This window comes from Hyla sarda, chromosome 4 (assembly GCF_029499605.1).
Source record: "Hyla sarda isolate aHylSar1 chromosome 4, aHylSar1.hap1, whole genome shotgun sequence".
Taxonomy (NCBI): Eukaryota; Metazoa; Chordata; class Amphibia; order Anura; family Hylidae; genus Hyla; species Hyla sarda.
In genome coordinates, this window is record NC_079192.1 from 20962597 (window position 1) to 20976026 (window position 13430).

A 13430-nucleotide genomic window follows, 5' to 3' on the forward strand; every position below is an offset into this window, starting at 1 on the left:
ATGGAGCGAATAGGCCGAAACCACATGCCGAAAGGAGCCCGCTGAGATTGGCCAGGGGAAACAAACGTCCGTACGGGAGATGCCCACGGACAGAGCCTTATTTAATGGATTCCTGACATTAGTTTGCAGCAGAGCATAACGTAGACGTTCAGCGACTGATTTTGTCACCTGGGACCCTTTTTCCCAAAGTCATGAGTTAGAAAACTAAGGAAAAAGGAGGTAAAATCCTAGAGGGAGCGTAAGGAACCTTAAAGGTAGAAAGAAACCAAAGTCTTAAGTCTCCAGAGACTCCATGGAAATAAAGATGGAAATTTAAAAAGAGATCTACAAAAAAAGAAGCCATTAGGTTGTTGCACCGAGAGAACCCACACTTATCCTACCTCAGTTTCCTTAAGGTTTAAGCTGAAAAACTCTGTAGATATCCCCAATCCATGGAGCGAATAGGCCGAAACCACATGCCGAAAGGAGCCCGCTGAGATTGGCCAGGGGAAACAAACGTCCGTACGGGAGATGCCCACGGCCAGAGCCTTATCCAATGGATTCCTGACATTAGTTTGCAGCACAGCATATACCAGAGTCAATAACTTGTAAAGTAGACGGTCAGCGATTGATTTCGTCACCTGGGACCTGTGTGCCCAAAGTCATGAGTTAGTTGCAGCTGAAATGCGGACTGCAGCTTTCCCTCAATCACTGGCGCTACAACAAGGCCCCGTGTAGCCCATGCCTAAGGCCTATGGCTTTTAGATTGCAAACTCTTCCAGGTGCCGTGTTATTTCCTATACTTTCTGATTCCTTCTCTTGTGGAATAAAGTTTCGAATACAGTTCCCAGTTCACAGTCAGCCCTAGCACTCGTGATGTCGCCTCTGACAAGGACAGAGAAAGAGACACCCTTCCCTTTCTCCACACTGCTATCAGTACCTATTCTAAGGACTGGGACACATGTGAGATCCCCACTGGTGTCGGCCAGGGCAGCCGACATGCGCAACATGGCCGGTTAGCTCAGCTGGTTAGAGCGTGGTGCTAATAACGCCAAGGTCGCGGGTTCGATCCCCGTACGGGCCAGTCCGTCTCCTCTTTTTTGACCGTACCAGTCTCAAACTTCTTTTTCTCCCTACTGCCTAGATCTGGTGGGTGGAAATTGCTGCTGTCTTCATTTAAGCAGGTTACCGTGATTGCAAGCGCCATACCCATTCCTCGTTAGTATAGTGGTGAGTATCCCCGCCTGTCACGCGGGAGACCGGGGTTCGATTCCCCGACGGGGAGGCAATTGTTTTCTTTGTGCACCAAAGAAAACAAAGGAATCCAAAGTCTTAAGTCTCCAGAGTCTCCAGAGTCTCCATGGAAATAAAGATGGAATTTTAAAAAGAGATCTACAAAAAAAGAAGCCATTAAGTCGTTGCACAGAGAGAACCCACACTTATCCTACCTCAGTTTCCTGAAGGTTTAAGCTGAAAAACTCTGTAGATATCCCCAATCCATGGAGCGAATAGGCCGAAGCGACTGATTTTGTCACCTGGGACCCTTTTTCCCAAAGTCATGAGTTAGAAAACTAAGGAAAAAGGAGGTAAAATCCTAGAGGGAGCGTAAGGAACCTTAAAGGTAGAAAGAAACCAAAGTCTTAAGTCTCCAGAGACTCCATGGAAATAAAGATGGAAATTTAAAAAGAGATCTACAAAAAAAGAAGCCATTAAGTTGTTGCACCGAGAGAACCCACACTTATCCTACCTCAGTTTCCTTAAGGTTTAAGCTGAAAAACTCTGTAGATATCCCCAACCCATGGAGCGAATAGGCCGAAACCACATGCCGAAAGGAGCCCGCTGAGATTGGCCAGGGGAAACAAACGTCTGTACGGGAGATGCCCACGGCCAGAGCCTTATCCAATGGATTCCTGACATTAGTTTGCAGCACAGCATATACCAGAGTCAATAACTTGTAAAGTAGACGGTCAACGACTGATTTCGTCACCTGGGACCCGTTTGCCCAAAGTCATGAGTTAGTTGCAGCTGAAATGCGGACTGCAGCTTTCCCTCAATCACTGGCGCTACAACAAGGCCCCGTGTAGCCCATGCCTAAGGCCTATGGCTTTTAGATTGCAAACTCTTCCAGGTGCCGTGTTATTTCCTATACTTTCTGATTCCTTCTCTTGTGGAATAAAGTTTCGAATACAGTTCCCAGTTCACAGTCAGCCCTAGCACTCGTGATGTCGCCTCTGACAAGGACAGAGAAAGAGACACCCTTCCCTTTCTCCACACTGCTATCAGTACCTATTCTAAGGACTGGGACACATGTGAGATCCCCACTGGTGTCGGCCGGGGCAGCCGACATGCGCAACATGGCCGGTTAGCTCAGCTGGTTAGAGCGTGGTGCTAATAACGCCAAGGTCGCGGGTTCGATATCGTACGGGCCAGTCCGTCTCCTCTTTTTTGACCGTACCAGTCTCAAACTCCTTTTTCTCCCTACTGCCTAGATCTGGTGGGTGGAAATTGCTGCTGTCTTCATTTAAGCAGGTTACCGTGATTGCAAGCGCCATACCCATTCCTCGTTAGTATAGTGGTGAGTATCCCCGCCTGTCACGCGGGAGACCGGGGTTTGATTCCCCGACGGGGAGGCAATTGTTTTCTTTGTGCACCAAAGAAAACTCAGGAAAAAGGAATCCAAAGTCTTAAGTCTCCAGAGTCTCCAGAGTCTCCATGGAAATAAAGATGGAATTTTAAAAAGAGATCTACAAAAAAAGAAGCCATTAAGTCGTTGCACAGAGAGAACCCACACTTATCCTACCTCAGTTTCCTGAAGGTTTAAGCTGAAAAACTCTGTAGATATCCCCAATCCATGGAGCGAATAGGCCGAAACCACATGCCGAAAGGAGCCCGCTGAGATTGGCCAGGGGAAACAAACGTCCGTACGGGAGATGCCCACGGACAGAGCCTTATTTAATGGATTCCTGACATTAGTTTGCAGCAGAGCATAACGTAGACGTTCAGCGACTGATTTTGTCACCTGGGACCCGTTTTCCCAAAGTCATGAGTTAGAAAACTAAGGAAAAAGGAGGTAAAATCCTAGAGGGAGCGTAAGGAACCTTAAAGGTAGAAAGAAACCAAAGTCTTAAGTCTCCAGAGACTCCATGGAAATAAAGATGGAAATTTAAAAAGAGATCTACAAAAAAAGAAGCCATTAAGTTGTTGCACCGAGAGAACCCACACTTATCCTACCTCAGTTTCCTTAAGGTTTAAGCTGAAAAACTCTGTAGATATCCCCAATCCATGGAGCGAATAGGCCGAAACCACATGCCGAAAGGAGCCCGCTGAGATTGGCCAGGGGAAACAAACGTCCGTACGGGAGATGCCCACGGCCAGAGCCTTATCCAATGGATTCCTGACATTAGTTTGCAGCACAGCATATACCAGAGTCAATAACTTGTAAAGTAGACGGTCAGCGACTGATTTCGTCACCTGGGACCCGTTTGCCCAAAGTCATGAGTTAGTTGCAGCTGAAATGCGGACTGCAGCTTTCCCTCAATCACTGGCGCTACAACAAGGCCCCGTGTAGCCCATGCCTAAGGCCTATGGCTTTTAGATTGCAAACTCTTCCAGGTGCAGTGTTATTTCCTATACTTTCTGATTCCTTCTCTTGTGGAATAAAGTTTCGAATACAGTTCCCAGTTCACAGTCAGCCCTTGCACTCGTGATGTCGCCTCTGACAAGGACAGAGAAAGAGACACCCTTCCCTTTCTCCACACTGCTATCAGTACCTATTCTAAGGACTGGGACACATGTGAGATCCCCACTGGTGTCGGCCGGGGCAGCCGACATGCGCAACATGGCCGGTTAGCTCAGCTGGTTAGAGCGTGGTGCTAATAACGCCAAGGTCGCGGGTTCGATCCCCGTACGGGCCAGTCCGTCTCCTCTTTTTTGACCGTACCAGTCTCAAACTACTTTTTCTCCCTACTGCCTAGATCTGGTGGGTGGAAATTGCTGCTGTCTTCATTTAAGCAGGTTACCGTGATGGCAAGCACCATACCCATTCCTCGTTAGTATAGTGGTGAGTATCCCCGCCTGTCACGCGGGAGACCGGGGTTCGATTCCCCGACGGGGAGGCAATTGTTTTCTTTGTGCACCAAAGAAAACTCAGGAAAAAGGAATCCAAAGTCTTAAGTCTCCAGAGTCTCCAGAGACTCCATGGAAATAAAGATGGAATTTTAAGAAGAGATCTACAAAAAAAGAAGCCATTAAGTCGTTGCACAGAGAGAACCCACACTTATCCTACCTCAGTTTCCTGAAGGTTTAAGCTGAAAAACTCTGTAGATATCCCCAATCCATGGAGCGAATAGGCCGAAACCACATGCCGAAAGGAGCCCGCTGAGATTGGCCAGGGGAAACAAACGTCCGTACGGGAGATGCCCACGGACAGAGCCTTATTTAATGGATTCCTGACATTAGTTTGCAGCAGAGCATAACGTAGACGTTCAGCGACTGATTTTGTCACCTGGGACCCTTTTTCCCAAAGTCATGAGTTAGAAAACTAAGGAAAAAGGAGGTAAAATCCTAGAGGGAGCGTAAGGAACCTTAAAGGTAGAAAGAAACCAAAGTCTTAAGTCTCCAGAGACTCCATGGAAATAAAGATGGAAATTTAAAAAGAGATCTACAAAAAAAGAAGCCATTAAGTTGTTGCACCGAGAGAACCCACACTTATCCTACCTCAGTTTCCTTAAGGTTTAAGCTGAAAAACTCTGTAGATATCCCCAATCCATGGAGCGAATAGGCCGAAACCACATGCCGAAAGGAGCCCGCTGAGATTGGCCAGGGGAAACAAACGTCCGTACGGGAGATGCCCACGGCCAGAGCCTTATCCAATGGATTCCTGACATTAGTTTGCAGCACAGCATATACCAGAGTCAATAACTTGTAAAGTAGACGGTCAGCGACTGATTTCGTCACCTGGGACCCGTTTGCCCAAAGTCATGAGTTAGTTGCAGCTGAAATGCGGACTGCAGCTTTCCCTCAATCACTGGCGCTACAACAAGGCCCCGTGTAGCCCATGCCTAAGGCCTATGGCTTTTAGATTGCAAACTCTTCCAGGTGCAGTGTTATTTCCTATACTTTCTGATTCCTTCTCTTGTGGAATAAAGTTTCGAATACAGTTCCCAGTTCACAGTCAGCCCTTGCACTCGTGATGTCGCCTCTGACAAGGACAGAGAAAGAGACACCCTTCCCTTTCTCCACACTGCTATCAGTACCTATTCTAAGGACTGGGACACATGTGAGATCCCCACTGGTGTCGGCCGGGGCAGCCGACATGCGCAACATGGCCGGTTAGCTCAGCTGGTTAGAGCGTGGTGCTAATAACGCCAAGGTCGCGGGTTCGATCCCCGTACGGGCCAGTCCGTCTCCTCTTTTTTGACCGTACCAGTCTCAAACTCCTTTTTCTCCATACTGCCTAGATCTGGTGGGTGGAAATTGCTGCTGTCTTCATTTAAGCAGGTTACCGTGATGGCAAGCACCATACCCATTCCTCGTTAGTATAGTGGTGAGTATCCCCGCCTGTCATGCGGGAGACCGGGGTTCGATTCCCCGACGGGGAGGCAATTGTTTTCTTTGTGCACCAAAGAAAACTCAGGAAAAAGGAATCCAAAGTCTTAAGTCTCCAGAGTCTCCAGAGTCTCCATGGAAATAAAGATGGAATTTTAAAAAGAGATCTACAAAAAATGAAGCCATTAAGTCGTTGCACCGAGAGAAACCACACTTATCCTACCTCAGTTTCCTTAAGGTTTAAGTACCTATAGGTACTGCTATCAGTACCTATTCTAAGGACTGGGACACATGTGAGATCCCCACTGGTGTCGGCCGGGGCAGCCGACATGCGCAACATGGCCGGTTAGCTCAGCTGGTTAGAGCGTGGTGCTAATAACGCCAAGGTCGCGGGTTCGATCCCCGTACGGGCCAGTCCGTCTCCTCTTTTTTGACCGTACCAGTCTCAAACTCCTTTTTCTCCCTACTGCCTAGATCTGGTGGGTGGAAATTGCTGCTGTCTTCATTTAAGCAGGTTACCGTGATGGCAAGCACCATACCCATTCCTTGTTAGTATAGTGGTGAGTATCCCCGCCTGTCACGCGGGAGACCGGGGTTCGATTCCCCGACGGGGAGGCAATTGTTTTCTTTGTGCACCAAAGAAAACTCAGGAAAAAGGAATCCAAAGTCTTAAGTTTCCAGAGTCTCCAGAGACTCCATGGAAATAAAGATGGAATTTTAAGAAGAGATCTACAAAAAAAGAAGCCATTAAGTCGTTGCACAGAGAGAACCCACACTTATCCTACCTCAGTTTCCTGAAGGTTTAAGCTGAAAAACTCTGTAGATATCCCCAATCCATGGAGCGAATAGGCCGAAACCACATGCCGAAAGGAGCCCGCTGAGATTGGCCAGGGGAAACAAACGTCCGTACGGGAGATGCCCACGGACAGAGCCTTATTTAATGGATTCCTGACATTAGTTTGCAGCAGAGCATAACGTAGACGTTCAGCGACTGATTTTGTCACCTGGGACCCTTTTTCCCAAAGTCATGAGTTAGAAAACTAAGGAAAAAGGAGGTAAAATCCTAGAGGGAGCGTAAGGAACCTTAAAGGTAGAAAGAAACCAAAGTCTTAAGTCTCCAGAGACTCCATGGAAATAAAGATGGAAATTTAAAAAGAGATCTACAAAAAAAGAAGCCATTAAGTTGTTGCACCGAGAGAACCCACACTTATCCTACCTCAGTTTCCTTAAGGTTTAAGCTGAAAAACTCTGTAGATATCCCCAATCCATGGAGCGAATAGGCCGAAACCACATGCCGAAAGGAGCCCGCTGAGATTGGCCAGGGGAAACAAACGTCCGTACGGGAGATGCCCACGGCCAGAGCCTTATCCAATGGATTCCTGACATTAGTTTGCAGCACAGCATATACCAGAGTCAATAACTTGTAAAGTAGACGGTCAGCGACTGATTTCGTCACCTGGGACCCGTTTGCCCAAAGTCATGAGTTAGTTGCAGCTGAAATGCGGACTGCAGCTTTCCCTCAATCACTGGCGCTACAACAAGGCCCCGTGTAGCCCATGCCTAAGGCCTATGGCTTTTAGATTGCAAACTCTTCCAGGTGCAGTGTTATTTCCTATACTTTCTGATTCCTTCTCTTGTGGAATAAAGTTTCGAATACAGTTCCCAGTTCACAGTCAGCCCTAGCACTCGTGATGTCGCCTCTGACAAGGACAGAGAAAGAGACACCCTTCCCTTTCTCCACACTGCTATCAGTACCTATTCTAAGGACTGGGACACATGTGAGATCCCCACTGGTGTCGGCCGGGGCAGCTGACATGCGCAACATGGCCGGTTAGCTCAGCTGGTTAGAGCGTGGTGCTAATAACGCCAAGGTTGCGGGTTCGATCCCCGTACGGGCCAGTCCGTCTCCTCTTTTTTGACCGTACCAGTCTCAAACTCCTTTTTCTCCCTACTGCCTAGATCTGGTGGGTGGAAATTGCTGCTGTCTTCATTTAAGCAGGTTACCGTGATGGCAAGCACCATACCCATTCCTCGTTAGTATTGTGGTGAGTATCCCCGCCTGTCACGCGGGAAACCGGGGTTCAATTCCCCGACGGGGAGGCAAATGTTTTCTTTGTGCACCAAAGAAAACTCAGGAAAAAGGAATCCAAAGTCTTAAGTCTCCAGAGTCTCCAGAGTCTCCATGGAAATAAAGATGGAATTTTAAAAAGAGATCTACAAAAAAAGAAGCCATTAAGTCGTTGCACAGAGAGAACCCACACTTATCCTACCTCAGTTTCCTGAAGGTTTAAGCTGAAAAACTCTGTAGATATCCCCAATCCATGGAGCGAATAGGCCGAAACCACATGCCGAAAGGAGCCCGCTGAGATTGGCCAGGGGAAACAAACGTTCGTACGGGAGATGCCCACGGACAGAGCCTTATTTAATGGATTCCTGACATTAGTTTGCAGCAGAGCATAACGTAGACGTTCAGCGACTGATTTTGTCACCTGGGAGCCGTTTTCCCAAAGTCATGAGTTAGAAAACTAAGGAAAAAGGAGGTAAAATCCTAGAGAGAGCGTCAGGAACCTTAAAGGTAGAAAGAAACCAAAGTCTTAAGTCTCCAGAGACTCCATGGAAATAAAGATGGAAATTTAAAAAGAGATCTACAAAAAAAGAAGCCATTAAGTCGTTGCACCGAGAGAACCCACACTTATCCTACCTCAGTTTCCTTAAGGTTTAAGTACGTATAGGTACTGCTATCAGTACCTATTCTAAGGACTGGGACACATGTGAGATCCCCACTGGTGTCGGCCGGGGCAGCCGACATGCGCAACATGGCCGGTTAGCTCAGCTGGTTAGAGCGTGGTGCTAATAACGCCAAGGTCGCGGGTTCGATCCCCGTACGGGCCAGTCCGTCTCCTCTTTTTTGACCGTACCAGTCTCAAACTCCTTTTTCTCCCTACTGCCTAGATCTGGTGGGTGGAAATTGCTGCTGTCTTCATTTAAGCAGGTTACCGTGATGGCAAGCACCATACCCATTCCTCTTTAGTATAGTGGTGAGTATCCCCCGCCTGTCACGCGGGAGACCGGGGTTCGATTCCCCGACGGGGAGGCAATTGTTTTCTTTGTGCACCAAAGAAAACTAAGGAAAAAGGAATCCAAAGTCTTAAGTCTCCAGAGTCTCCAGAGTCTCCATGGAAATAAAGATGGAATTTTAAAAAGAGATCTACAAAAAAAGAAGCCATTAAGTCGTTGCACAGAGAGAACCCACACTTATCCTACCTCAGTTTCCTGAAGGTTTAAGCTGAAAAACTCTGTAGATATCCCCAATCCATGGAGCGAATAGGCCGAAACCACATGCCGAAAGGAGCCCGCTGAGATTGGCCAGGGGAAACAAACGTCCGTACGGGAGATGCCCACGGACAGAGCCTTATTTAATGGATTCCTGACATTAGTTTGCAGCAGAGCATAACGTAGACGTTCAGCGACTGATTTTGTCACCTGGGACCCTTTTTCCCAAAGTCATGAGTTAGAAAACTAAGGAAAAAGGAGGTAAAATCCTAGAGGGAGCGTAAGGAACCTTAAAGGTAGAAAGAAACCAAAGTCTTAAGTCTCCAGAGACTCCATGGAAATAAAGATGGAAATTTAAAAAGAGATCTACAAAAAAAGAAGCCATTAAGTCGTTGCACCAAGAGAACCCACACTTATCCTACCTCAGTTTCCTTAAGGTTTAAGCTGAAAAACTCTGTAGATATCCCAATCCATGGAGCGAATAGGCCGAAACCACATGCCGAAAGGAGCCCGCTGAGATTGGCCAGGGGAAACAAACGTCCGTACGGGAGATGCCCACGGCCAGAGCCTTATCCAATGGATTCCTGACATTAGTTTGCAGCACAGCATATACCAGAGTCAATAACTTGTAAAGTAGACGGTCAGCGACTGATTTCGTCACCTGGGACCCGTTTGCCCAAAGTCATGAGTTAGTTGCAGCTGAAATGCGGACTGCAGCTTTCCCTCAATCACTGGCGCTACAACAAGGCCCCGTGTAGCCCATGCCTAAGGCCTATGGCTTTTAGATTGCAAACTCTTCCAGGTGCCGTGTTATTTCCTATACTTTCTGATTCCTTCTCTTGTGGAATAAAGTTTCGAATACAGTTCCCAGTTCACAGTCAGCCCTAGCACTCGTGATGTCGCCTCTGACAAGGACAGAGAAAGAGACACCCTTCCCTTTCTCCACACTGCTATCAGTACCTATTCTAAGGACTGGGACACATGTGAGATCCCCACTGGTGTCGGCCGGGGCAGCCGACATGCGCAACATGGCTGGTTAGCTCAGCTGGTTAGAGCGTGGTGCTAATAACGCCAAGGTCGCGGGTTCGATCCCCGTACGGGCCAGTCCGTCTCCTCTTTTTTGACCGTACCAGTCTCAAACTCCTTTTTCTCCCTACTGCCTAGATCTGGTGGGTGGAAATTGCTGCTGTCTTCATTTAAGCAGGTTACCGTGATGGCAAGCACCATACCCATTCCTCTTTAGTATAGTGGTGAGTATCCCCCGCCTGTCACGCGGGAGACCGGGGTTCGATTCCCCGACGGGGAGGCAATTGTTTTCTTTGTGCACCAAAGAAAACTAAGGAAAAAGGAATCCAAAGTCTTAAGTCTCCAGAGTCTCCAGAGTCTCCATGGAAATAAAGATGGAATTTTAAAAAGAGATCTACAAAAAAAGAAGCCATTAAGTCGTTGCACAGAGAGAACCCACACTTATCCTACCTCAGTTTCCTGAAGGTTTAAGCTGAAAAACTCTGTAGATATCCCCAATCCATGGAGCGAATAGGCCGAAACCACATGCCGAAAGGAGCCCGCTGAGATTGGCCAGGGGAAACAAACGTCCGTACGGGAGATGCCCACGGACAGAGCCTTATTTAATGGATTCCTGACATTAGTTTGCAGCAGAGCATAACGTAGACGTTCAGCGACTGATTTTGTCACCTGGGACCCTTTTTCCCAAAGTCATGAGTTAGAAAACTAAGGAAAAAGGAGGTAAAATCCTAGAGGGAGCGTAAGGAACCTTAAAGGTAGAAAGAAACCAAAGTCTTAAGTCTCCAGAGACTCCATGGAAATAAAGATGGAAATTTAAAAAGAGATCTACAAAAAAAGAAGCCATTAAGTCGTTGCACCAAGAGAACCCACACTTATCCTACCTCAGTTTCCTTAAGGTTTAAGCTGAAAAACTCTGTAGATATCCCAATCCATGGAGCGAATAGGCCGAAACCACATGCCGAAAGGAGCCCGCTGAGATTGGCCAGGGGAAACAAACGTCCGTACGGGAGATGCCCACGGCCAGAGCCTTATCCAATGGATTCCTGACATTAGTTTGCAGCACAGCATATACCAGAGTCAATAACTTGTAAAGTAGACGGTCAGCGACTGATTTCGTCACCTGGGACCCGTTTGCCCAAAGTCATGAGTTAGTTGCAGCTGAAATGCGGACTGCAGCTTTCCCTCAATCACTGGCGCTACAACAAGGCCCCGTGTAGCCCATGCCTAAGGCCTATGGCTTTTAGATTGCAAACACTTCCAGGTGCCGTGTTATTTCCTATACTTTCTGATTCCTTCTCTTGTGGAATAAAGTTTCGAATACAGTTCCCAGTTCACAGTCAGCCCTAGCACTCGTGATGTCGCCTCTGACAAGGACAGAGAAAGAGACACCCTTCCCTTTCTCCACACTGCTATCAGTACCTATTCTAAGGACTGGGACACATGTGAGATCCCCACTGGTGTCGGCCGGGGCAGCCGACATGCGCAACATGGCTGGTTAGCTCAGCTGGTTAGAGCGTGGTGCTAATAACGCCAAGGTCGCGGGTTCGATCCCCGTACGGGCCAGTCCGTCTCCTCTTTTTTGACCGTACCAGTCTCAAACTCCTTTTTCTCCCTACTGCCTAGATCTGGTGGGTGGAAATTGCTGCTGTCTTCATTTAAGCAGGTTACCGTGATGGCAAGCACCATACCCATTCCTCGTTAGTATAGTGGTGAGTATCCCCGCCTGTCACGCGGGAGACCGGGGTTCGATTCCCCGACGGGGAGGCAATTGTTTTCTTTGTGCACCAAAGAAAACTCAGGAAAAAGGAATCCAAAGTCTTAAGTCTCCAGAGTCTCCAGAGTCTCCATGGAAATAAAGATGGAATTTTAAAAAGAGATCTACAAAAAAAGAAGCCATTAAGTCGTTGCACAGAGAGAACCCACACTTATCCTACCTCTGTTTCCTGAAGGTTTAAGCTGAAAAACTCTGTAGATATCCCCAATCCATGGAGCGAATAGGCCGAAACCACATGCCGAAAGGAGCCCGCTGAGATTGGCCAGGGGAAACAAACGTCCGTACGGGAGATGCCCACGGACAGAGCCTTATTTAATGGATTCCTGACATTAGTTTGCAGCAGAGCATAACGTAGACGTTCAGCGACTGATTTTGTCACCTGGGACCCTTTTTCCCAAAGTCATGAGTTAGAAAACTAAGGAAAAAGGAGGTAAAATCCTAGAGGGAGCGTAAGGAACCTTAAAGGTAGAAAGAAACCAAAGTCTTAAGTCTCCAGAGACTCCATGGAAATAAAGATGGAAATTTAAAAAGAGATCTACAAAAAAAGAAGCCATTAGGTTGTTGCACCGAGAGAACCCACACTTATCCTACCTCAGTTTCCTTAAGGTTTAAGCTGAAAAACTCTGTAGATATCCCCAATCCATGGAGCGAATAGGCCGAAACCACATGCCGAAAGGAGCCCGCTGAGATTGGCCAGGGGAAACAAACGTCCGTACGGGAGATGCCCACGGCCAGAGCCTTATCCAATGGATTCCTGACATTAGTTTGCAGCACAGCATATACCAGAGTCAATAACTTGTAAAGTAGACGGTCAGCGACTGATTTCGTCACCTGGGACCTGTGTGCCCAAAGTCATGAGTTAGTTGCAGCTGAAATGCGGACTGCAGCTTTCCCTCAATCACTGGCGCTACAACAAGGCCCCGTGTAGCCCATGCCTGAGGCCTATGGCTTTTAGATTGCAAACTCTTCCAGGTGCCGTGTTATTTCCTATACTTTCTGATTCCTTCTCTTGTGGAATAAAGTTTCGAATACAGTTCCCAGTTCACAGTCAGCCCTAGCACTCGTGATGTCGCCTCTGACAAGGACAGAGAAAGAGACACCCTTCCCTTTCTCCACACTGCTATCAGTACCTATTCTAAGGACTGGGACACATGTGAGATTCCCACTGGTGTCGGCCGGGGCAGCCGACATGCGCAACATGGCCGGTTAGCTCAGCTGGTTAGAGCGTGGTGCTAATAACGCCAAGGTCGCGGGTTCGATCCCCGTACGGGCCAGCCCGTCTCCTCTTTTTTGACCGTACCAGTCTCAAACTCCTCTTTCTCCCTACTGCCTAGATCTGGTGGGTGGAAATTGCTGCTGTCTTCATTTAAGCAGGTTACCGTGATGGCAAGCACCATACCCATTCCTCGTTAGTATAGTGGTGGGTATCCCCGCCTGTCACGCGGGAGACCGGGGTTCGATTCCCCGACCGGGAGGCAATTGTTTTCTTTGTGCACCAAAGAAAACAAAGGAATCCAAAGTCTTAAGTCTCCAGAGTCTCCAGAGTCTCCATGGAAATAAAGATGGAATTTTTAAAAGAGATCTACAAAAAAAGAAGCCATTAAGTCGTTGCACAGAGAGAACCCACACTTATCCTACCTCAGTTTCCTGAAGGTTTAAGCTGAAAAACTCTGTAGATATCCCCAATCCATGGAGCGAATAGGCCGAAGCGACTGATTTTGTCACCTGGGACCCTTTTTCCCAAAGTCCTGAGTTAGAAAACTAAGGAAAAAGGAGGTAAAATCCTAGAGGGAGCGTAAGGAACCTTAAAGGTAGAAAGAAACCAAAGTCT

General features: G+C 47.7%; 13 non-coding genes across 13 annotated transcripts; all 13 read left to right on the top strand.

Annotated features, from left to right (window-relative positions):
• Nucleotides 1–989: 989 nt before the first annotated feature.
• Nucleotides 990–1063, top strand: TRNAI-AAU (transfer RNA isoleucine (anticodon AAU)). The gene has a single exon. It is a non-coding gene; the product is annotated as a tRNA-Ile (tRNA).
• A 129-nt stretch (nucleotides 1064–1192) lies between these two features.
• On the top strand, nucleotides 1193–1264 carry TRNAD-GUC (transfer RNA aspartic acid (anticodon GUC)). Its single transcript has one exon. It is a non-coding gene; the product is annotated as a tRNA-Asp (tRNA).
• A 2555-nt stretch (nucleotides 1265–3819) lies between these two features.
• Nucleotides 3820–3893, top strand: TRNAI-AAU (transfer RNA isoleucine (anticodon AAU)). The gene has a single exon. It is a non-coding gene; the product is annotated as a tRNA-Ile (tRNA).
• Nucleotides 3894–4022: 129 nt separating this feature from the next.
• TRNAD-GUC (transfer RNA aspartic acid (anticodon GUC)) lies at nucleotides 4023–4094 on the top strand. Its single transcript has one exon. It is a non-coding gene; the product is annotated as a tRNA-Asp (tRNA).
• Nucleotides 4095–5304: 1210 nt separating this feature from the next.
• On the top strand, nucleotides 5305–5378 carry TRNAI-AAU (transfer RNA isoleucine (anticodon AAU)). Its single transcript has one exon. It is a non-coding gene; the product is annotated as a tRNA-Ile (tRNA).
• Nucleotides 5379–5507: 129 nt separating this feature from the next.
• On the top strand, nucleotides 5508–5579 carry TRNAD-GUC (transfer RNA aspartic acid (anticodon GUC)). Its single transcript has one exon. It is a non-coding gene; the product is annotated as a tRNA-Asp (tRNA).
• A 287-nt stretch (nucleotides 5580–5866) lies between these two features.
• On the top strand, nucleotides 5867–5940 carry TRNAI-AAU (transfer RNA isoleucine (anticodon AAU)). Its single transcript has one exon. It is a non-coding gene; the product is annotated as a tRNA-Ile (tRNA).
• Nucleotides 5941–6069: 129 nt separating this feature from the next.
• TRNAD-GUC (transfer RNA aspartic acid (anticodon GUC)) lies at nucleotides 6070–6141 on the top strand. The gene has a single exon. It is a non-coding gene; the product is annotated as a tRNA-Asp (tRNA).
• Nucleotides 6142–8344: 2203 nt separating this feature from the next.
• On the top strand, nucleotides 8345–8418 carry TRNAI-AAU (transfer RNA isoleucine (anticodon AAU)). Its single transcript has one exon. It is a non-coding gene; the product is annotated as a tRNA-Ile (tRNA).
• A 1411-nt stretch (nucleotides 8419–9829) lies between these two features.
• TRNAI-AAU (transfer RNA isoleucine (anticodon AAU)) lies at nucleotides 9830–9903 on the top strand. The gene has a single exon. It is a non-coding gene; the product is annotated as a tRNA-Ile (tRNA).
• Nucleotides 9904–11314: 1411 nt separating this feature from the next.
• TRNAI-AAU (transfer RNA isoleucine (anticodon AAU)) lies at nucleotides 11315–11388 on the top strand. Its single transcript has one exon. It is a non-coding gene; the product is annotated as a tRNA-Ile (tRNA).
• Nucleotides 11389–11517: 129 nt separating this feature from the next.
• Nucleotides 11518–11589, top strand: TRNAD-GUC (transfer RNA aspartic acid (anticodon GUC)). Its single transcript has one exon. It is a non-coding gene; the product is annotated as a tRNA-Asp (tRNA).
• Nucleotides 11590–12799: 1210 nt separating this feature from the next.
• On the top strand, nucleotides 12800–12873 carry TRNAI-AAU (transfer RNA isoleucine (anticodon AAU)). Its single transcript has one exon. It is a non-coding gene; the product is annotated as a tRNA-Ile (tRNA).
• Nucleotides 12874–13430: the final 557 nt, after the last annotated feature.